The sequence below is a fragment of the Papaver somniferum genome, chromosome 8 (genome assembly GCF_003573695.1).
Source record: "Papaver somniferum cultivar HN1 chromosome 8, ASM357369v1, whole genome shotgun sequence".
Taxonomy (NCBI): Eukaryota; Viridiplantae; Streptophyta; class Magnoliopsida; order Ranunculales; family Papaveraceae; genus Papaver; species Papaver somniferum.
In genome coordinates, this window is record NC_039365.1 from 70925579 (window position 1) to 70948872 (window position 23294).

Below are 23294 nucleotides of genomic sequence, written 5' to 3' on the forward strand. Positions count from 1 at the left end.
TTTTTTTTTTTCTTTTTTTTTTTTGCAGCCATGGAATTATTCTTAGGCAAGCATTAAACAAGATTGAGTTTATGAGTTTACAGGAATATCACTAAAAACTGATGTCTCCAAAGCCAAAGAATTAATGTTTGCCTAATAACTAAACATGGTTCATCCACTTCCTTCCTTCCAAATATGCCATAGAATATATATATCATTTTCTGCCATATCTACCTACTCTTTCCTTATAAATTATTGAGTTTCCAAGATTCAAAATGACCATACGAAGAAGCTGGGACCACCCAATCAACTTTAAAATCTTCTAAAAATCTTGACTAAACTTTGTAGGCATAATCAAAATGAAGCAACATGTGATTTGATGTCTCCACTTTATTATTACAAAACACACAATTCACACTCTGCACTTCAATTCCTCTGTGACTGACTGAGCATGGTGAGAATAGGCAAAAACTGATGAAAATAAGCCCATACTATAAAACTAACCTTTGGTGGATCATCCTGCACCCGCACTTCATAAAATTTCTTAACAGTGAAACCACCAAAGAAATCCAGAATATCTTCATCCTCATTCAAACCATGTACATGACCCAATTCATTACACAACATATCTCATTTCAATTATTCAACTGCAGACAAATTCCTCCTTGAACTACAATGCAACCTTCCATTTTGAATCATCTGATCCACTGAAGCCAACTTAGTGTTACAAGCCTTGTAAATTCCAGGAAATCTTTCTCTCAAAACCCCTCTTTAAGTCCAATTATCCAACCAAAACCTTAAAGATTTGCCATTGTTCAATTTGAAATCCAAATGATTCTGCAAAAAAAAAAAAATTAATTAATAATGTTCTTCCACACACTCCTCCCCACAGGTTTCACATCATCACTTGGAATTAGGATCTCACAGTTGTTGTCGAATTTTTGTTGCACTATCTTCCTCCATAATGCTCTCTTCTCCCTAGTGTACCTCTAAATCCATTTAGCTTTCAATGCTTTACTAGTACATCTAAGATTCTTTATCCCCAATCCACTTAAAGTCTTTGGTTTTCAAATTTTTACCCAAGAGGCCCAGCACATCTTCCTATTTTCATTACTTGAGTCCCATAAAAAATTCCTCATCAAACTTGTGAGCTTTAAATCTACACTAACTGGCATATGAATAAGTGACAAAAAGTAAATTGGCAAGCTTGCTAAACAACTCTTTATCAACACCAACCTTCATGCCTTTGACAAAACTAAAACAAAAGAAAACCCCCCTTTTTGGTGACAATCTTACAACTAAAACCTCTTGCTCCTCGTGGGAACAAACTTGACTACGCTATATTACTTGTTGATTAGGTGACAAAATGTTCATTAATTTGTTGTGATTATGACACGCATCACTTCTATGATAATTATAAGACTAAGTTACTCTAGAGCACTCATGAAATACCAGTATCGTTCAGGACCGAAATAAACACAACTGAGAACCGAATTTGTAAGGAAATAAACTATATGTCATCTACTTAGTTGTGTTTGTAGTTTTCTATCAAATGTAGATTTGATCTACAGTGCTTGAATGATCTTATATCAGAAGAGAAGAACCTTAGAATATACAAAAATTATAAGCAACACAAATACAAATACAGGTTTCAAAACTATCATTCTTTTAAGATATTTGGACCCGGGTTTCACAGATCTCAAGTGAAGTCTTTAAAAGTCGAACCTTGGATCATGAAGATCCTTTAGGTTTTGGAAATGACTGGCTTGCAATGAGGTTCTTTTCTTGGTTTGATGTTTGTAGACAATAGTTAGCCCATGTAAATTCTTATTCGAAAAATTACTACCAAAGGTAACTTCAAACTCTCTAAAAAAAAAAAAACTTTCGAACCAAAGGAATTAGCTATGCATGACAATTCGTAAGAGTATAGAAAATTAACCTTGAAATCCAAAGAAAAAGAATGAATGAGCCCAAAGATTTATATTTGTGGACCGACTCATTAAGCTTTAGGTTCATGACCAACAAGAGTTAATTTGTGAACCAAAATAAGAAAAAATACAGAGCTTTGCCTTTTTAGGTTCGAGAATACAAATAGGTACGTTACCAAACTCAAATGCAAAATAAATTACAGGAAAATTCAAGCCTCAATAGGTTCGTGAACTCAAGTAGTTAGGTTCACTAACTCAAAAGGAAAAAAGGCTTCAGGAGAATTTCTTTGTAATAGATTCGCAAATTCACCTATATAGGTTCTCGAACTCAATTGCAAAAAGGCTTCATGAGATTTCTCTAGTACTAGGTTCACGAACTTACCTATAAGAGTTTGTGAACTCAAATGACATTTAACCCTTGGCAAGTTTTTCTTTTATGGGTTCGGGAACGCAAAAGATAAAAGTTCTCAGAACAAATCTCTATAATAGGTTCGCAAACTCAAAGAGCTTATTTGTCTTTGAATTTTGAGTTCTATAAGCTTTATGTTCACAAACTCAATTCCGAGTTCGTGAACTCAAGTAAATGAAAATCAGTAGTAGTAAACGGCCAAAAAAAAACCTTACAAACTCAAGAATGAATTTACAAGCCTTGAAATTTTCAATAGAACCTGTGCTTTTCTCTCAAGCTTAAGTTCGAGTTCTAGACAAGCAAGTGCTTGGAAGTCGAAACAACACTAAACTTTAACAAGAATTTAATATGTTATATGATCTTCTTTGAACTATGATCAACTACTAAATTCCTCGACTTTTACTATGATTGACAATTCGATACATGGAAAAATACCATTGTACTACAATGACATCGGCAACTACCTGTTACCTAACATGTGTGTAAAATTTTCCTTTCGTGCGTAGAGAATGGGCGAACTTAGAGTATGAGTAGGCGTGAGACTTAGATTAGATGGTCGGTCATAAGGCTTGGCCTAGCCAGACCCGTGCTAACAATTCTTTACCCAAATTGTCCATCGAACCCATGGAACCTATGTAAGTGTTACCGTATTTTGGACAAATTTGTGTCCAGGTTCCTAGGATTCCTTGGGTTAATTAAACGCAAGTCCCACCCCCAAATATGACCCGGTAAGGACACATGTGCTTGGTTTTTTTTTTTTGATAGGTCGTGTTTGGAATCAAGTGACAATTGTTGGGGAGTACCTACGTACTAACATAGAGTATAAGGGAATCGGGAAGTTGTCCGATGTTTATACATCACACCTGAAAAATAACCTGGCTTGATTGGGGTATGCCAGATTGATTAGGGTATACCTAATGAGACAAAACCTGGGTCATTTTGAAGTAAAAGAGGATACCCCTTAACTATATATTTTCAAAATGCCTAATCTAACATTGCTTAATTAACACTAATAGTGTGTTTAGGTTAATTAATTTAGTTAGTTAACTAGTTGAATTAAAATTCTCAAATTAGGTATTATTTGAATTGAACTCATAGATTATGTGTAATGATTTTTGAGGAATTTTTATTTTTTTATAGATTTTTTTTTGTAACGGAAATGAAATCATACTAGCCAAACACTTCTACAAAGGGGATTGCAAAGGTGCTGAGTGATTTTATACTCAAAATTACAGAAAAAATAAACACTTTTAATTCTGAAAGTATGAAAAGTCGGCAAGGTCGACAAAAAAATACCTTGCCTACTATAGGATTTTTGACATATAGAGAAAGGTGTTACAAATGCATGATTAGTCGACAAGGTATTAATTTCAACCTGCCGACTAAACTATAGCCGGCAAGGTATAAGGATGAATACCATGACGACCCTGTAAATGCTAATTTCAGAGATGAAAAGTCGGCACGATATTCAACCTAGGAAGCTGTCGACTAGTATTAGTCGGCAAGGTCGACAAAAAATACCCTAACGACGTTGTGGAATCATCTATTAGTCGGCAAGGTCGACAAAAATTACCCTGACGACATTGTGGAATCATCTATTAGTCGGCAAGGTCGACAAAAAAATACCCTACCGGCATTGTGGTATCATGTATTAGTCGGCAGGGTCGATAAAAATATACCCTGCCGATTTTTGATAAAAATGTGGAATAAAGGGTTTGAGAATGGGTATGATTTTGTACCCAATCTCAAACTGAGTATGTATTATATACTTAATTTGAGATTGGGTACAAAGTCATACCTAATCTCAAACCCATCTGAAACCCCGTACGTACTTTTTGTTTCATTTTGATTTTTATTTTATTTTTTGCTTCTTTTTTGATTTCATCATGTAGAGTTTTAGATATATTTTAAAAATTGTTTTGATAAGTTTTAGGTTTTAGTTTTAGTCGGCAGGGTTTAAATTTGGATGAAAATAGTAAGGACAATTTGGCCTTTTAGCATCTTTTAGGAGCGAACCTCAAGAAAATTGAGTCTTTCACGGAAAGGTTCGCTGACATTCCAACTCTTTAAAAAGCTAAAAACCATGTGCGTGTTGGACTCAGTCTGACCCGCCGAGTTATTAATTCCGATTTCTTACTATTTTATGCTTCCTAGTCGAGTCAGGCATATTTCTCTGGAGTTCGGTTAAGTAAACTTGTATCAAATCTTGCATGAAGAAGTTTTGTAGAGACTTGAGTGCATGAAGTTGTTGTTGAAGTTGATGGTTGCTGGTGTTACATTCGAGAATACTTTCTTGTTGTTCTTCAACTCTTAATTATGCTTGGAATAATCAAGCTTTCACTTAATGGTTAAGGTAATTCTTATCAACTGGTGAGTTGTGTGATTATACTAGATGCATGATTTGATTAAACACTTTTCTAATATCGCTTCCATGAATTGAAATTGCTTTTCACAGTTTACAGTTTATATCAATCTAGTTTTATTTATGGAATTTGATGATCTAATTTCGGATTGATGTTGATATTGAATCATGGATCAACTATATTTTATATCAATATTAGGGTTATCAATCCCAATGGCATGTCAATTGATAAGATAAGGTTCACAATTTGAGAACTAGAATTCTTCATGATAAAATTTGGGGCTTTCTTTGATATTTTATCTGCAACTAATTGAGTAATTGGGCAGCTAGCGAAACTGAAAATTAGGGTATGAAAACATGTTTTGGTTGCAACACAACTTTGTATGTTTTATGATACTCACATATTAAGATTGAACCATTGGAATATTATAAAAATTTAGTATGTTGTACACCATTAATTTATGAAGGTACCATTAAAATTTCAAGGCAATCGGGCAAAGTATTGAGCCTAATACCCTAGAGTGGCTAGGAATGTATTGTGCTAAATTTCAGTCTTGGGCAGTCAACTAATTGTAATGTTATTCACTATCTGTGTATTGGATGGAGATGAAATTTTTATATGTTATTTAGTCATATATGGGAAACCTACTGTAAGAATTTCAAAAAGATTGGATCATTTTAGAACTCCAAAGCATGAGTAAAGCGTGACTGAATTCTGTATGCAAGTTGTAAAGTTTTCAAGTTACAATGAGTGTATCTCTTTAATAAGCCGTTAGAATGAATTGATTTTTGGATATGTTGTATTAATATGTTGTATTAATGAGTGTATCTCTAAGTCCATTGTCAAATTTTCGAGACAATCGGATGATGTTTACCAAGAATTGGTTAGGATACATTATGACTGTGTTCTGTATAGTTGTGGCTTAAAAACGACGTATCTTATTACTGTAATAATTAAACAATATTGAAGGAAGTTGTGAAGTTAATTTGTTGATACTATATTTTCTCCTTGTGTCCAAGTAATTAAGTCTTGGCAGCCAAGTATTCGACACTTAGGAAACCAATAGTATTCCATATTTAAGAAACTAGTTGAACTTGGTTAGCAAGTATTAAACTTTACCTCTAAGTATAAGTAAGGGTAAGATCGTTTGGAGAAAGGCATGGAATCACAATGGAGTTGTGAGGGATTCCATCCCACCTCTTGGGGTGGTTATCTTGTGAAGAGGTTTCATGGTGAGTCTAAGGTTTCATGGTTACATGCTTGTTTCCTATGTCTTATGCTAAGATTTTGTTTCTTTGAAGATTTCTGGCAGCAAAAAATGAACGGGAGAGCGTTCAAATTTCTAGCCGACCAGAAATTACTTGTACTAATCCGAATGTATTACCAAAATATAATTAACAACCGTACTTGATTTAAGTTCAAGCTTAGTTCCGAAAGAAACCATCTAATTGGTTTCAAGACTTGTAATAACAGTCTTAAAAAGACCATTTTCTACTAGTAAATATGTTCATATTTTCAATCGTGAACACTAGTAGCGAGATACTTGTACAAGGTGTCTGCCACGAAGTTCACTTTTCTATATCAACTTTCAGGCGGTCCTGATAGACACATTTTTGTGTCCGATTTGTCTCGATTCTATATATTGTTAGGGCTCATTTTTGTATTTATTATGGTGTTTTATTTATTTGTAGGTATTTTTGGCCAATAAACATTTTTGGAAAAAATTGGCTCGAAAAGTTGTCGGAAAGCACCCGGAGGACACTTGCTATTCGGACCCCCGGTTTGGATAAGGGGCACCCCAGGACACCCCTTAAGGCAGCTGCTAAAGGCACCCCTACTCTGGATAGGGGGCGCCCCTTTACCTTCACGATTTGAATTCTCAAATTTGGCGGGAAACTGTTGCAAATGAAGAACAGATTTGGGTTTAGATTTTGGACGTGATTTTAAGAGATTCAATCACTAAACTCGATTGGGTTGGACCTGTTTATCTTAAACAGGGATGGTATGACTGCTTGGATCGATTAAATTGGGATATGTATCGATCAGAAACAAAACAGAGGAGAAAACTATTTACGAAAACATGGAAAGATTTGGTCGATGTTTTGTTGGATTTTCTCAACTGTTGGATTTGGTATTAGTTGTAACGACACAACAGGATTTCTACGTGTGCTAGAATTGAGAGAAAATAGGAGTTGTCGACAAGTCAGGAAAGATATTCTCGGCGTTGTTTTGATTTATCTTTGGCAGTTACGTGCAATGGGAGAAGGTATAATCTTCATGGATTCGTATCTTCCAGATTTGGGAAGTTCATAACCATCAAATGACGCGTTAACTAAGGTGGCAGAGTTATTATCGTTACTTGGCAGAAAATAAAAAAAAGATAACTCCGTAACTTTTGGTGAAACGCAGGGGAGATTTTATCGAGTATTTTTGGTCATGTTTCCTATATATAGGTTGAGAAGGAGTTATAACAGAATAATCGAGAGTTGGGGGAAGTTTAGAGAAGAACAGAGAACGAAATCAAGAGTTGCAGGAAATTGTTTCTGCTGGTGCACAAGGAAGAACACGAAGAACAAAAGGCCATTGAACACAGTCGTTTATGGGGTCTTAAAATCAGCGTCAAAGCAACAGTATTTACAACAATTTTCTGTAACAGTTCTATTGTAACAGCTGTTTTGCAACACCAATACACTGTTGCAAACAGTCTGTGTTATTACTTTTCACTCTTTTAATCATCTTTTGAGCAACAAACACATATTTTGAGATCGTGATTAATATGAGGATCTAAACCCCATTGCTGAGGCGATAGAGGAAGCTATTTTTCCAACAAAATGTGGTATATTCTATTTTATCTTTTTATTTGCAATAATTATATGATTATTTTCCTTGAACTATTATTGAATATAATTTTTATTTGAGTGATTGTGATCTATTTTGATGGAGTATGCTTAGTTTTAAGAGTTTTGATGCTTCATACTTGATATTTACAATAACTACTTTTGAAAATATACTTGTTGCAATATTTTAGAATCAAATTAAACGAGAAAATTGCATAAATATAAGTATTGGTTTAATCACTTTGAACTTGGAAAATAGTGGAATCTTAGCCTCAGTGTTTCTTTTAGTATAGATATCATCTTTGATTGAGTTTGCTACAATTTTTAGTGAGTTTTGTATTTTAATATTATAATTTAAGTCTAATTAATATCCTTCACAAGTCTGAGAATCGAACCACTTTTACCACTATCTATAAATTACATCAATTTTTGGCACCGCCGACGCGGACTTGTTTTTAGGGTTTCAGATTTATTTATTTATTTATTATTATTATTATTTTTTTATTTTTTTTGTCCTTTTTTATGTTTTTGGGTATTTATCTTGTGTCTATAGGTTCTGGATCATAAAGAAAATTGAGCCAAGGAATTTGGTGATTTCATAAAGACTTGGAGCTAAAGATTAAAGCAAAAAGAACAGAAAAGAAGACAATTTTATTTTAGGGTTTTTTTATTTTATTTTATTTTATTTTAAAAAAAAATTGTATTAGGGTTTATTATTTTTGTAATTTTTCTTTATTTTTTTGGGCTTTTGGACTTTGGGACATTATTTTTTTTATTACCCTACGGAAGGGTACTTTAAATATAAATTGTTTGCAGAGAAGAAGGACAATTACGATATTGTCTCTGCACCTTGGGTTCGTACACTAGACATCGGAGTCAGTGGCCCGAGTCGACTACAACTGATTCATCCCCCGTCTGGAACGGGAGGTAAGATTCTAAACACTCGTGAATCCCCTGTCAGCGAGTTACTAGACTCCTTCGTATGCATATATGCTGAGGACTGAATACGGACATTTATTTTTCTAGTAAAGGGCAAGGCCTGGCCATACAAGATAAGGGTTCGGATTTCATCACCGTTCTCTTCTTGCCCGCTTTAGGAACACGTAACCTACGCGAACCTAAGCCTAAAATTTTGACTAAGAACGAGACCGATAGGGTAACGAGCTTAACAAGAAAGTCATTCGAAAAATATTGGTTACTCTTTAAAGCATACTTCGAAGTTCTTGACGGTTTCTGTAAGTTGAATGCGTGACTGCGCCGCCTTGTAATACCAGTGAGGCCTTGGGTATCAAAGCTCCACCGAGCTTCCCTCGCCTCTATTCAACTTACGTTAACTCGGATTGATTCCAGAGGGGTTTGCTTAAATTGTAATGAATTACCGTTCGAAGGATTAGAAGCTGGTCTAGAAACAATCTAAGTGGAGCCATCATGCTTTTTGTTTGCTAGAAATCAATAGGTTTGATTTGGTTGAGTCGTCCTTGATCTGTGTTTGCTTACCCTTCCAATTTAGAAAATTCTATTGTATGCCTGAACGTAAAAGAGACGCACTAGGTAGATTTGTTAAAGAGAAACCTAGTAGTTCGAAGCGTCTCGATTACCTTAATCTAGAAAGTCCGACTTTTGAAGAGTCTGTTTTTGAACGTCCTTTGACTGAGGAGAGAATCCCTGTTGCTCCGATAGCGCCAGAAATGGCACTTTGAAATCTTTGTTGAATCCAACTAGGACTACCCGTCCTTCGTGTATTAAGTTAGCTGAAACGGAGGCACCCTATGAACTGAAACCTGGGACCTTACAGATGCTCCCAATCTTTTTAGGGAAAGAAAATGAAAACCCTTATTACCATGTTAGGGATTTTGAGGAAATTTGTAGTACTCTAAGAATTAGAGGCTTAGATGATGATGCTTTGAAACTTAGGTTATTCCCATTTTCCCTGAAAGATAAGGCCAAGTCGTGGCTGTATAGTTTGGACTCCGAGTGAATTGAGACATATGAACAATTTACATCTGCCTTTTTCAATAAGTTTTTCCCTAGGCACAAAACATCATCTATTAGGACGCAAATATGCACATTTTCACAACAAGAGGGAGAATCTTTATATAGGTATTTGGAAAGGTTCAATGATTTATTATCCCAGTGTCCTCATCATGGTTTAGAAAAGGTTAGGCTAGTTCAGATCCTTTATGAGGGTTTAGATTATTCCACAACGACCATGGTTGAGTCTCTATGCACTGGTGGATTTGAAAACCAAACTGTTGATGCGGCGATGGAATTTTTTAATGAAATCGCCGAAAAAACCCAGCAATGGGAAAATAGTAGGGCACCCCAGAAAACAATTCTTTTAAGTAGAGGAAACGTTAAGAGGGTAGAAGGAGGCTATGAATCAGATGCCAAAATTGCTTCTATAGCAAAAAGGTTAGAAGCCTTAGAAGTGGGCCAGACTAGTGGTAGAGTGGAGCCTTTTTGGGAAGGCCAGAATATTGAAGAGCAAGCCAATGCTCTTTATAATAACACTAGATTTGATAACCGTCAAAAGATTGACCCATATTCAGAAACCTATAATCCTGGTTGGAGAAACAATCCGAACCTTTCATGGTCTAAGGGCAAAAGTCAAGGTCAGTTTAGTAATTCTAATGCTCCCCCAGGTTTTGGCTATACTAAGAATCCTTCAGGACTAGCTCAGTTTCAGAATCAGTCAGATAAGAAAATCCTAAGTTTAAAGGAATCTCTCGCCTTGTTAACTCAGCAAACTGCAAAATTTCAGTTATCCGTAGAACAGAGTCTACAAGCTAGTAACAGGATAGGACAAGAAAATAGTCAGGCTATTTCCGAGTTAAAAACCCAGGTTGGTCTGATAAGTGATTCTTTGAGAGAAAAAGGTAAGTTTCCTAGTCAAACACAACCCAACCCTAGAGGAGTTCATGAATTAGGTGCACAACCATCGAATCAATTGAATGATGTTAGAACCTTTAGAAGTGGTAGAGTTGTAGACAATACGGTAACCATGCCCGATAGTGAACATACTGTAGTTCACCCCTCAGGATCTCACCTCTCAGGACCAGTAGATGAAGAGACTGATAAAGTTTCTGATGATGTGAATTCGGTTCCTGAAAGGTCTGATTTTAGGCCTAGAGCCCCATTTCCTCAGCTATTAGTACCAACAAAGAAGGAATCGAACTTTAATGACATAGTGGAGGTTTTTAAGCAAGTTACCATAAACCTTCCCTTATTAGATGCAATTAGGAAAATTCCTGCTTATGCCAAGTTCCTTAAGGATATGTGTACGCGAAAGCGAAAACTTAGCGTCCATAAGAAAGCCTTTTTAGCTAGTCACGTAAGTTCAATCATTCAGAACACCACAACTCCAAAGTACAAAGACCCGGGTTCTCCTACCATTGCTTGCACAATAGGTAACTTCCGGGTATAAAAAGCTTTACTTGACTTAGGAGCCAGTGTGAACTTACTGCCATTCCATGTATACTTACAGCTAGGACTTGGTGAAATGAAACCTACTCAGATGACACTGCAGTTAGCTGATAGGTATGTTAAAATCCCTCGAGGTGTTATCGAGGATGTTCTTATTGAGGTCGACAAGTTTATTTATCCAGTGGATTTCGTGGTCCTAGATACCCAACCTGTCACTGACCCAGAGAACCAGATACATGTGATTTTAGGTCGCCCATTTTTATCGACGTCTAATGCGATCATTAACTGTCGAAATGGTATGATGAGTTTATCTTTTGGTAATATGACTATGGAGATGAACATTTTTAATGTCAGTAAGCAACCTCATGAGCTAGATGACACATGTGTTGAGGAGGTGAACATGATAGAAGCCTTAGTTCAGGAGTTATTACCAAACATCTTGTCTGAAGACCCATTAGAAAGTTGTCTATCCCATTTTGGTTTAGATTTTGACGATGATAGCACTATTGAAGAGGTGTATGCTCTATTAGATTCTACCCCTGTGTTAGACACTGATAGATGGAAAGCTAGGTTCGAACCGTTACCAGTTTCTGAGACTACCCTAATTCCTTCTTTAGAAGAGCCCCCAAAGTTGGACCTTAAACCACTACCCGATACTCTAAAGTATGTGTTTTTAGGCCCATCTGAGACTTTACCTGTGATTGTAGCTTCCGATTTGGATAGTGATCAGGAAAGTAGGCTAGTAAATGTACTTCAAGACAATAAGGAAGCTTTAGGGTGGACTATAGCAGACATTAAGGGTATAAGTTCTATTGTATGTATGCATCAGATTCATTTAGAGGAAGACTCCAAACCTTCTAGGGAGATGCAACGTCGACTGAACCCTAACATGAAAGAGGTAGTTCGAAAAGAGGTGCTTAAGTTGTTAGATGCAGGTATGATTTACCCAATTTCAGATAGTAAGTGGGTCAGCCTTGTTCAGGTTGTCCCCAAGAAATCAGGTATCACTGTAGTCCATAATGATAATAATGAATTAATCTGAACCCGAGTGACCACGGGATGGCGTGCGTGTATTAACTATAGGAAATTGAACAAGGTCACAAGGAAGGATCACTTTCCCCTTCCTTTTATCGACCAAATGCTAGAGAGATTAGCTGGACATAGTCACTATTGCTTCTTAGATGGCTACTCCGGTTATAATCAGATCGTTATTGCCCCAGAAGACCAAGAGAAAACCACTTTTACCAGTCCCTTTGGTACCTTTGCGTAGAGACGCATGCCTTTCGGGCTATGTAATGCCCCTGCAACTTTTTAGCGTTGTATGATGAACATATTTTTTGATATGGTAGAACGGTTCTTAGAGGTCTTTATGGATGATTTTTCAGTGTTTGGTTCATCTTTCGATGAGTGCTTGCATCATTTGACATTAGTGTTGACTAGGTGTAAGGAAAAAAAATCAGTGCTTAATTGGGAACAATGCCATTTCATGGTTAAATCAGGAATTGTGTTAGGGCACATCGTCTCTTCAAAGGGTATAGAGGTAGATAAAGCCAAAGTTGACCTTATTAAGACTTTACAGGTCCCAAAAATCGTAAAAGATATTAGGTCATTTCTAGGGCATGCAGGTTTTCACCGTCGATTCATTAAGGATTTTAGCTTGATTTCTAGACCTCTTTGCATTTTGCTTGCAAAAGATGTTAAGTTTGTCTTTGATGATGCTTGTTTAGAGGCTTTTGAGAAGCTTAAAAATTTACTCACTACTGCCCCGATAGTCCAGGCACCTAACTGGAACCTACCCTTTGATATTATGTGTGATTCTTCAGATTATGCTATAGGCGTCGTTTTAGGACAACGAGAAAACAAATTACTTCATGTGATTTATTATGCTAGAAAAACACTAAATGATGCCCAAATTAACTACACAACTACCGAGAAGGAACTTTTATCCATAGTGTTTGCCTTGGATAAGTTTAGGTCCTACCTATTAGGTTCTAAGATCATAATCTATACAGATCATGCTGCTTTGAAATACCTTTTATCTAAGAAGGATTCCAAACCTAGATTGATTAGATGGATCCTATTGTTACAGGAATTTTCCCCAGACATTAGAGACAAAAAGGGTGCAGAAAATGTAGTAGCAGACCACTTGTCTAGGCTAGTTGTTAGTTCCCCTAGTGACTCCCTTCATATAAGGGATAACATTCCTGATGAACAATTGTTCTCTGTTTCCCAATCACCTTGGTATGCAAATATAGTGAATTATCTTGTTACTGGTCGAACCCCTCAACATTGGGGTAAGCAAGATCGTTCTAGGTTTTTAGCCGAGGTTAAGCATTTCTTTTGGGACGATCCTTATCTGTTTAAGTATTGTCCGTACCAGATTATCATGAGATGTGTATCTGAGAGTGACCAGTCTAGTATTATCTCCTTTTGTCATGAACATGCATGTGGGGGTCATTTTAGTTCTAAGAAGACTGTTGCTAAGATTTTGCAGTGTGGATTTTACTGGCCTTTGTTGTTTAAAGATTCCCATAGTCATTGTGTTTCTTGTGAGCGTTGCCAGAAGTTAGGAACCATTTCCCGCAGAAATATGATGCCTTTGAACCTTATTTTAGTGATTGAGGTCTTTGATGTGTGGGTCATTGATTTTATGGGTCCATTTTTCTTATTTCGTTTGGTTATGTTTACATACTTGTCGATGTAGACTATGTGTCTAAGTGGGTTGAGGCGGTTCCGTGTAAAACGAATGACCACAGGGTCGTAATCCAGTTTTTGAAAGAGAATATACTTACACGTTTTGGTACGCCGCGAGCTATAATTAGTGATGGAGGTTCACACTTTTGTAATATACCGTTTGCTCTTTCAATAAAACAATACGGTATTACCCATAGAGTAGAAACCCCATATCACCCTCAGACTAGTGGTCAGGTAGAGGTTTCCAATAAGGAAATTAAACATATTCTAGAGAAAACAGTTAATCCAAATAGGAAAGACTGGTCGTCGAGGCTTACTGATGCCTTATGGGCTTACCGTACTGCGTTTAAGACACCCATTGGAATGTCACCTTATCGTTTAGTATTTGGAAAGGCATGTCACCTGCCTGTTGAGTTAGAGCATCGAGCCTATTGGGCTATTAAGAACTTAAACTTTTCACTTGACAAGGCATGAGCTCAAAGAAAGCTCCAGCTCAATGAGTTGGACGAGATTCGTAGAGATGCATACGATAGTGCTAAGGAGTATAAGAACAAAATGAAGCTTGTGCATGATAGGAATATTTTACGAAAGTCATTTTCTCCAGGTCAAAAAGTTCTTCTGTATGACACTCGTTTGCATCTATTCCCCGGGAAGTTGCGCTCTCGGTGGACCGGTCCTTTTGTGGTCCGTACTGTTTTTCCTCATGGCGTTGTTGAGATTGAGACACCAGATGGTAGTAGTTCTTCGAAGGTTAACGGTCAGAGATTGAAGCCCTTTTTAGAGCCTTTTCCTACAGGTGATGTTGAGGAGGTCCCTATGGAGGACCCTGTTTACCTTGATTGACCATCGAGACGATTTTGTATGTTGTATAATATTTTTGTAGGTTTTTGGTTACTCTTCAACTAGGTACTATCTTTACGACTTCTCTATTTACTATTTCCTCATGTTACTTATATTTTTGGTATTGTTCTTTGATTAGAAACATTGAGGACAATGTTAGATTTAAGTTTGGGGGTGGGGTAGAACTTTTTGTTACCTTTTCGTTGCAATAAATAAACTCGAGAGCCTAGAAATTTATCCCTATTAAGGATGGCACTAACCAATCTAAGTTGATGGAAGAATTTTGGTTGTAGGAGTTGAGGAACCAATCTAACTAGATGGCAACATCTAAAGAGTCTATTCATAAAAGCACAGAGCTCAGGTGTTAGAAATAACATGATAGTTTCACCATATCTCGTTGAGTCCTTTTCACTTCTGTTTTTATTTTGTTTTGTTTTTAAACTATGTTTCTCTAAGTGATTAGGCGGGGCTCACGATTCAAGTTGTTACCAATGCTAGGGTGAATTAGAATGATTGAGATACAAAAAAAAAAATTAGATCAAACCATCAGACCAACTGGAATAAAGTCGACCACTGGAACCCTTGTATATGCCAGTGTGCTGACCTATAGTTAGGATTATCAATCACTGGTTCCCTTGTATATGCCAGTGTGTTGATATTAGTCAGACTAGTATCTCAGTCCATTAGGATAGGTTCATTTTGGCGGAGGCCTTCAGACAGATATGAGAAACACCGTTCACCTAGTAAACATCAAAACCATCTATGTTTTTCTCTATACCCATGTTCTTGATCTATCCATGTGATTAGTTTCGACTCCGGATATTGATGTCCATAGTGCAACTATCTGAGTAGAGCTCTGTCACTTATATATGAATTTTAGTATGCTTGAGTGCAAACTCGTGTACAACAATTAGAATTTCGCATCAGGGTACTTCCTCCTGTAGTCAATAAGTATGCCAACCAAGGAGATTCTTTAGTGCCTTCCAAGGTTCTGTATAGATAGCTAGGGTCTGGAGTATAAAGGTTTTGTGTGTCTACCTCTGGTAAGCCCTCCGGAGACAACACTCCGCCACTAGAGACACCTAGGGGTTTAAAGGCTTATTGCATATGCTAAATGCAATCGACGATGCCTGCGACAGTGAGTTCGGATTTTATTTCTATTTTATTTTTGCTCGAGGACTAGCAAATAATAAGTTGGGGGTATTTGATAGACACATTTTTGTGTCCGATTTGTCTCGATTATATATATTGTTAGGGCTCATTTTTGTACTTATTATGGTGTTTTATTTATTTGTAGGTATTTTTGGCCAATAAACATTTTTGGAAAAAATTGGCTCGAAAAGTTGTCGGAAAGCACCCGGAGGACACTTGCTATTCGGACCCCCGGTTTGGATAAGGGGCACCCCAGGACACCCCTTAAGGCAGCTACTAAAGGCACCCCTACTCTGGATAGGAGGCGCCCCTTTACCTTCACGATTTGAATTCTCATATTTGGCGGGAAACTGTTGCAAATGAAGAACAGATTTGGGTTTAGATTTTGGACGTGATTTTAAGAGATTCAATCACTACACTCGATTGGGTTGGACCTGTTTATCTTAAACAGAGATGGTATGACTGCTTGGATCGATTAAATTGGGCTAGGTATCGATCAGAAACAAAACAAGGAAGAAAACTATTTACGGAAACATGGAAAGATTTGGTCGATGTTTTGTTGGATTTTCTCAACTGTTGGATTTGGTATTAGTTGTAACGACACAACAGGATTTCTACGCGTGCTAGAATTGAGAGAAAATAGGAGTTGTCGACAAGTCAGGAAAGATATTCTCGGCATTGTTTGATTTATCTTTGGCAGTTACGTGCAATGGGAGAAGGTATAATCTTCATGGATTCGTATCTTCCATATTTGGGAAGTTCATAACCATCAAAAGACGTGTTAACTGAGGTGGCAGAGTTATTATCGTTACTTGGCAGAAAATAAAAAAAAGATAACTCTGTAACTTTTGGTGAAAGGCAGGGGAGATTTTATCGAGTATTTTTGGTCATGTTTCCTATATATAGGTTGAGAAGGAGTCATAACAGAATAATCGAGAGTTGGGGGAAGTTTAGAGAAGAACAGAGAACAAAATCAAGAGTTGCAGGAAATTGTTTCTGCTGGTGCACAAGGAAGAACACGAAGAACAAAAGGCCATTGAAGACAGTCGTTTCTGGGGTCTTAAAATCAGCGACAAAGCAACAGTATTTACAACAGTTTTCTGTAACAGTTCCATTGTAACAGTTGTTTTGCAACACCAATTCACTGTTGCAAACAGTCTGTGTTATTATTTTTCACTCTTTTAATCATCTTTTGAGCAACAAACACTTATTTTGAGATCATGATTAATATGAGGAGCTAAACCCCATTGCTGAGGCGATAGAGGAAGCTATTTTTCCAACAAAATGTGGTATGTTCTTTTTTATCTTTTTATTTGCAATAATTATATGATTATTTGCCTTGAACTATTATTGAATATGATTTTTATTTGAGTGATTGTGATCTATTTTGATGGAGTATGCTTAGTTTCAAGACTTTTGATGCTTCATACTTGGTATTTACAATTACTACTCTTGAAAATCTACTTGTTGCAATATTTTAGAATCAAATTAAACGAGAAAATTGCATAAATATAAGTATTGGTTTAATCACTTTGAACTTGGAAAATAGTGGAATCTTAGCCTCAGTGTTTCTTTTAGTATTGATATCATCTTTGATTGAGTTTGCTATAATTTTTAGTGAGTTTTCTATTTTAATATTATAATTTAAGTCTAATTAATATCCTTCACAAGTCTGAGAATCGAACCACTTTTACCACTATCTATAAATTACATCAGGTCCTATAAAATAAATTGGGTACCTCCCCCAACGCGATCGTATAATTTAAAATAGGTACCTATTCTTCATAGTATCATAAATTATAATGGTTTTATTTTTTATTTTGATGGTCGTATACATTAAAGGAATGACTCCTTAGCATGTATCAACCGTTGTAAGGGGTACACTTAAACAAGACATAATTTATACAAAAAGTACTTATTGCTATCGTTTTTGTCATTAACGATCATTATTGCTAATGAGATATTAACTCCATTTCTTATTCTCCATCATTTTTGGACTGCTTTGGTACTCTTTGGGCATTTTTCAACCTCATTTTTGATTTCTGCTGCTAATGGTTGCAATGCCAAATGATTGCTTAAATATGTATTATACTTCAGACAACTGTATAAAATAAACTGGGTACCACATTTATGAAGGCCACATTAAATTAATTGAGTATATTGCTCTATTACAGTTGTTGATGGTGGTTTTTAGCTTAGGGTTAAAATCGTAAAACCTTAGTCAGACAGTGACGTCACACTTGAGTAATAATGTCGCCACTAGCACATTTATTAAACCATTCAACATGTTTGCGTAAAATTACCGGGGTATCTTTTTTATATGCCATGCTCCACGGCAGAGCCCTCGGTACTTACTGGCATCATCTCTGCACATGCCAGCCGCGCATGCTATCCAAACGTGCCAATCACGCGTGCCACATATTTTAAACTAGGGTTTCGACATGCTAAACCCTAATAGCCATATCTCCGCGCCAAAGGCATGCCAACCATGCCAGCTGCACCACCGTGCCCGTATTAAGGATGTGGAATTCAAAAGGGTCCTCATCGACACAGGAGCGTCCTCCAATGTCGTTACCCTCAGGACGCTCAGAACAGACAGGGTGCGGCCAAGCGAAGTCGTGCTACAGTCCACTACGATGACCGATTTCGAAGACAACCAAACCAGCACGTATGGATACATTAACCTGAATTTATCAGTAGGACCGGTCCAGTCAAAGGTAAGGTTCGAAGTAATCGAAAAGAAGGCGGATTACCATATGATACTGGGAAGACCATGGCTCCACGACAACAAAATCATTCCTTCGACATATCACCAGTGCCTGAAAACCATGCTAAACGGAGAAGTCATCCGCATCTCTGCATCGTTAATTCCCTATGCGCCGATCTGTGGCATGGAGATGTTTGAGCCGAGGAAGAGCCAGCGGGGCGCATCCGACGGAACTCACCACACTCCACTGCCAAAGTTGGCTTCAATTGAAGAAAGCAATGGGCTTGCATCGTTTCACAGAGAAACCCGGTCTCACACCACCTCTTCGGAAGGGAAGCGCGCCAGTCTCCACCCGCCAAACCAGAGTTTGGCTCGCTCCCGTACCAAGAGAGAACGTGCTTTTATCATGAGTCATATGATGAAAAAGGGAAAACCGTATATCAGCTCCATTGTTAGAAATTAACAGGGGAGACTACCACACAGTCTCTCCGCCCAGCAGAATGCAAACACAGTAACGATCCGCAAGAGGAAGTACCGGATGCACCACGACAGCTACAGGACGGAACCAACTATACCATGGACAAACTTGAGGTTGTCAATAACGGGAGTGAGGAATCTCCGCAACCCGTCTCAATCGGCTCGACTCTATGCACAGACGAACACGCGAAGATGGTAGACCTTCTCAAAGAATATTAAGACGTATTCGCATGGACATACGAGGAAATGCCTGGCTTGGACGAGAAGCTGGTCACTCACCATCTACACATAATACCCGGATCCAAGCCGGTCAAACAAACCCCGAGATAGTTCAGGCACGATGTGGAAGAATAGATCAAGATGGAGATTCAAAATCTACTGGTTGCTGGTTTCATCAAACCAATTCACCATCCTACTTGGTTGGCCAACGTAGTTGCGGTAAAAAGAAGAACGGCCAAATCAGATGTTGTGTCGATTTTAGGGATATGAACAAATGTTTCCCTAAAGATGATTTTCCACTTCCTAACATTGACATGCTGGTAGACGCCACCGATGGACATGGTATGTTCTCTTTCATGGACGGGTACAGCGGCTACAATCAAATAAAGATGTACGAACACGACGCAAGTAAGACGGCTTTTCGAACTCCCGTCGGAAACTTTTACTATACTGTGATGCCCTTCGGTTTTAAAAATGCTGGCGCCAACTACCAACGCGCCATGACTACCATATTTCACGACATGATGCACAAGCAAGTCGAAGATTACGTAGATGACATAGTGGTTAAATCAAAAACTCGGGCGGCCCATGTGGAGATTCTGCAGCAGGTGTTTGAAAGGTGTCGCGAGTACAAACTGAAGATGAATCAATTGAAGTGTGCTTTTGGTGCCTCTTCGGGTAAGTTCCTAGATTTACAGGTAACCTCCGAGGGAATTAAAGTCGACCCGCTCAAAACCCAAGCCATCCTCACGATGCCACCACCGCGAACTTTGAAAGAACTCCAGAGTTTCATGGGTAAAATAAACTACATTAGCCGCTTTATACCGGGATTGGATCAACTTGTTGGTACGTTTACCTCCTTATTGAAGAAAGGAGAGAACTTTGTATGGACCACGCCACAACAGGAGGCGTTTCGGAAGATTCAGCAAATATTGTCTTCCCCAGCCATCATGAAGTCTTCCATACAAGGAAGACCGTTGTGCCTTTACACTGCTTTTAGTGACACTGCCGTCGGAGCTCTCCTCGCCCAAGAATATGACGAAGGGTTTGAACATTCCATATACTACTTCAGTCGAGCTTTAAGAGACGCCGAACTCAGATATCCCAAAGCAGAAAAGGCGTGCTTGGCCCTGATTCACTCCATCCAGAAATTCAGACATTACCTGCTTTCCAACAAAGTGGTGCTGATATCTAAGTCCGATCCTGTGAGGTTCCTCCTCTCAAAACCGGCCCTGATAGAATGCCAACCAAATGGCTTCTCCAAATGTCATAATTTGACATAACTTGCGCTTCACCGAGAGCTATCAAAGGGCAAGCAGTTACGGATTTGCTAGCAGCATTCCCGGGAGAGAGTACCACGACGCTACACGAGGACCTCCCTGGAGATTTTCCGGAAATATCTTTCATCAAAGAAGAAATGTGTCTACTATTTTTCGACCGCTCCGCCACCCCTAACAACGGTACCGGAGGAGCAAGTGTGGTTCTAGTATCCCCGTCCGGTGAAGTCTCCTCGCACTCCTTCAAGCTAGACTTCCCTTGTACCAACAATTCAGCAGAATATGAAGCCTTTCTCATCGGACTGTCATTAGCTAAACAAGCTGGAGCCACGCACCTGGAAATAAGAGGGGATCCTAATTACTCGTCAACCAGGTGAATGGAGTATACACACTGAAGGAAGTAGCATTGGCCCCGTATAGAGCCGAGGAACAAAAGCTACTAAATTACTTCGCCGACGCGACCATAATGCATGTTGGCCGCAGCGGCAAAAAACATGCTGATTGTCTAGCCACACTAGCATCAAAACTGCAATTCGAAGTTCTTGAGGAAACCCTGATAGTGAAGAGACGAACCGTGGCTTCAACATGGATTTCGCAACCCGAGGAGGCTGAAGCCGGCGTCTGGAGAACACCGATTATCCAAGAGCTTAACAGCTCGCTTTCCCAGGGAAAGGTCTGTCTCAAAACTTTACAAAATTTCTTCATGATCCGAGGAGTGTTGTACCATCGGAACCCAGGCGGTTCCTTGTCAAGATGCCTCGGAGAGGAAGATGCGCAACAACAACTCAACCGCGTCCATGGTGAAGTTTGAGGGCTAACACTAGTGGTAACACTCTATCGCCGTTTGCAACGCCTTGGCTACTACTGGCCAGAAATGGAGGCTCGATCTCGGTTGCTTCAAAGAACCTGTTCCAATTGTCAAGCACCGCCGCATCAATTGGAAGTCTTCAATACTGTCCACGCCGGAGACTGGAAGGAGCCATACATCAGTTACCTTCGCGAAGGCGTACTCCCCACCAACAAGAAGGACGCAGCCAAGGTAAAACAAAAATCCAAGAGATTCATATTCCATGAAGGAATCTTATATCGTAAAATCTTTGGAGGAAGTTTGCCACGGTGTTTGAACGAGGCAGAAATCCCGATCATGCTGAAAGAAATGCACGAAGGCGAACATCAAGGAAAACAGAAGTTATTTCTTCAGATACGAGAAATACTACTGGCCAACCATGAAGGATGATGCAGCTGTTTTTGTTCAGATATGCCAAAAATGTCAAATCCACGGAAACCTTATCCATGTACCGTCGACTCCTCTGCACTCAATAAGCAGTCTGTGTCCCTTTTATAGCTGAGGACTCGACATCATTGGAAAGATCAACCCAACGTCTTCAAAACAGCACGAGTACATAATAACGACGACCGAGTATTTCACCAAATGGGTCGAAGCCATACCTTTACGAGGAACTACTGGAGCCACAATCGCGGCGTTCATCAAGGAGTACATCATCTGCCGATTTGGCGTGCCTAAACATATCATCACCGACAACGGCACTCATTTCACCAACAAGCAAGTACGGGAATTACTTGAAGAATATGGAATTAAGCAAGTTTTCTCCGTCATGTAATATCCCCAAGGAAACGGACAGGCTGAAAGCATTAACAAAACTTTTATCTGAATCCTCAGTCGGACAGTACACGATAATCCTCGGACATGGCACGAACAATTTCCAATGGCACTTTGGGCTTATCGGACATCACCAAGAAGTTTCATTCCCTACTCCATTGTCTACGGCTCAGACGCCATCCTCCCAGCAGAAGTTAAAATCCCATCAGCTAGGATTGCCAAAGCAAGCGGAGTTCGATGGAATGAAGCTGAAGCATTAAGTGCCAGGGTATCAGAGTTGGACACTGTGGATTCCAGAAGATCCATAGCGGAAGAACACACGCAAGCGTACAAAAATAGGGTTTCCAGAGCATATAACAAAGCCGTGAGGCCTCGGGTTTTTCAAGTGGGAGATTTGGTACTGAAAACTGCCAAACACATCCAGCAAGACGCGTCCGCACCAAAATTCTCCCCAAAATGGGAAGGGCCTTATATACTCACGAAAGCGTACAACAGAGGGTACTACAAGGTCATTAAAGAAGACGGAGGAAAACTGGAAGCGGTCATCAACGAAAAGTGGCTCAAGGAATACTACGCCTGACCGTCACCTCACACCTGGCCAGCAGCGCCACGAGCAGAATTTAGGCAAATCCGCCAACGCAAGAATCACGGATTCTCAAACGCTCTCGAAAAAGGTTAGACGGATCTTCCTGACCATCTTTTCATGACTCGCCGTTTCGATTTTGCCCTCGTCTGTCACCATCTTATGCTTACCTCGCAAGAATTCCCATGTTCCGTGCTAAGCAGGGGACTTAATATTGATGGTGGTTTTTAGCTTAGGGTTAAAATCGTAAAACCTTAGCCAGACAGTGATGAGGGCTCTGCCGTGGAGCATGGCATATAAAAAAGGTACCCCCGTAATTTTACGCATACATGTTGAATGGTTCAATAAATGTGTTAGTGGCGACATTATTACTCAAGTGTGACGTCACTGACTGGCATCATCTATGCACATGCCAGCCGCACATGCTAGACAAACGTGCCAATCACGCGTGCCACATATTTTAAACTAGGGTTTCGACACGCTAGACCCTAATAGCCATATCTCCGCGCCAAAGGCATGCCAACCATGCCAGCCGCATCACCGTGTCAATGGCATGCCAACCATGCCAGCCGCACCACCGTGCCAATGGCATGTCATGCCAGCCATATCTCCGTGCCAAACGCATGCCAATCATGCCAGCCGCACCACCGTGCCAATGGCATGCCATGCCAGCCACATCTCCGCGCCAAAGGCATACCAACCATGCCAGCCGCACCACCGTGCCAACGACATGCCATGCCAGCCACATCTCCGCGCCAAAGGAATTCCAACGATGACAGTCGCAC

At 39.0% G+C, this 23294-nt stretch overlaps 1 pseudogene; it reads right to left on the reverse strand.

The window, feature by feature from the left end:
• Positions 1-9567: 9567 nt before the first annotated feature.
• Positions 9568-9667, reverse strand: LOC113307150 (annotated as a pseudogene).
• Positions 9668-23294: the final 13627 nt, after the last annotated feature.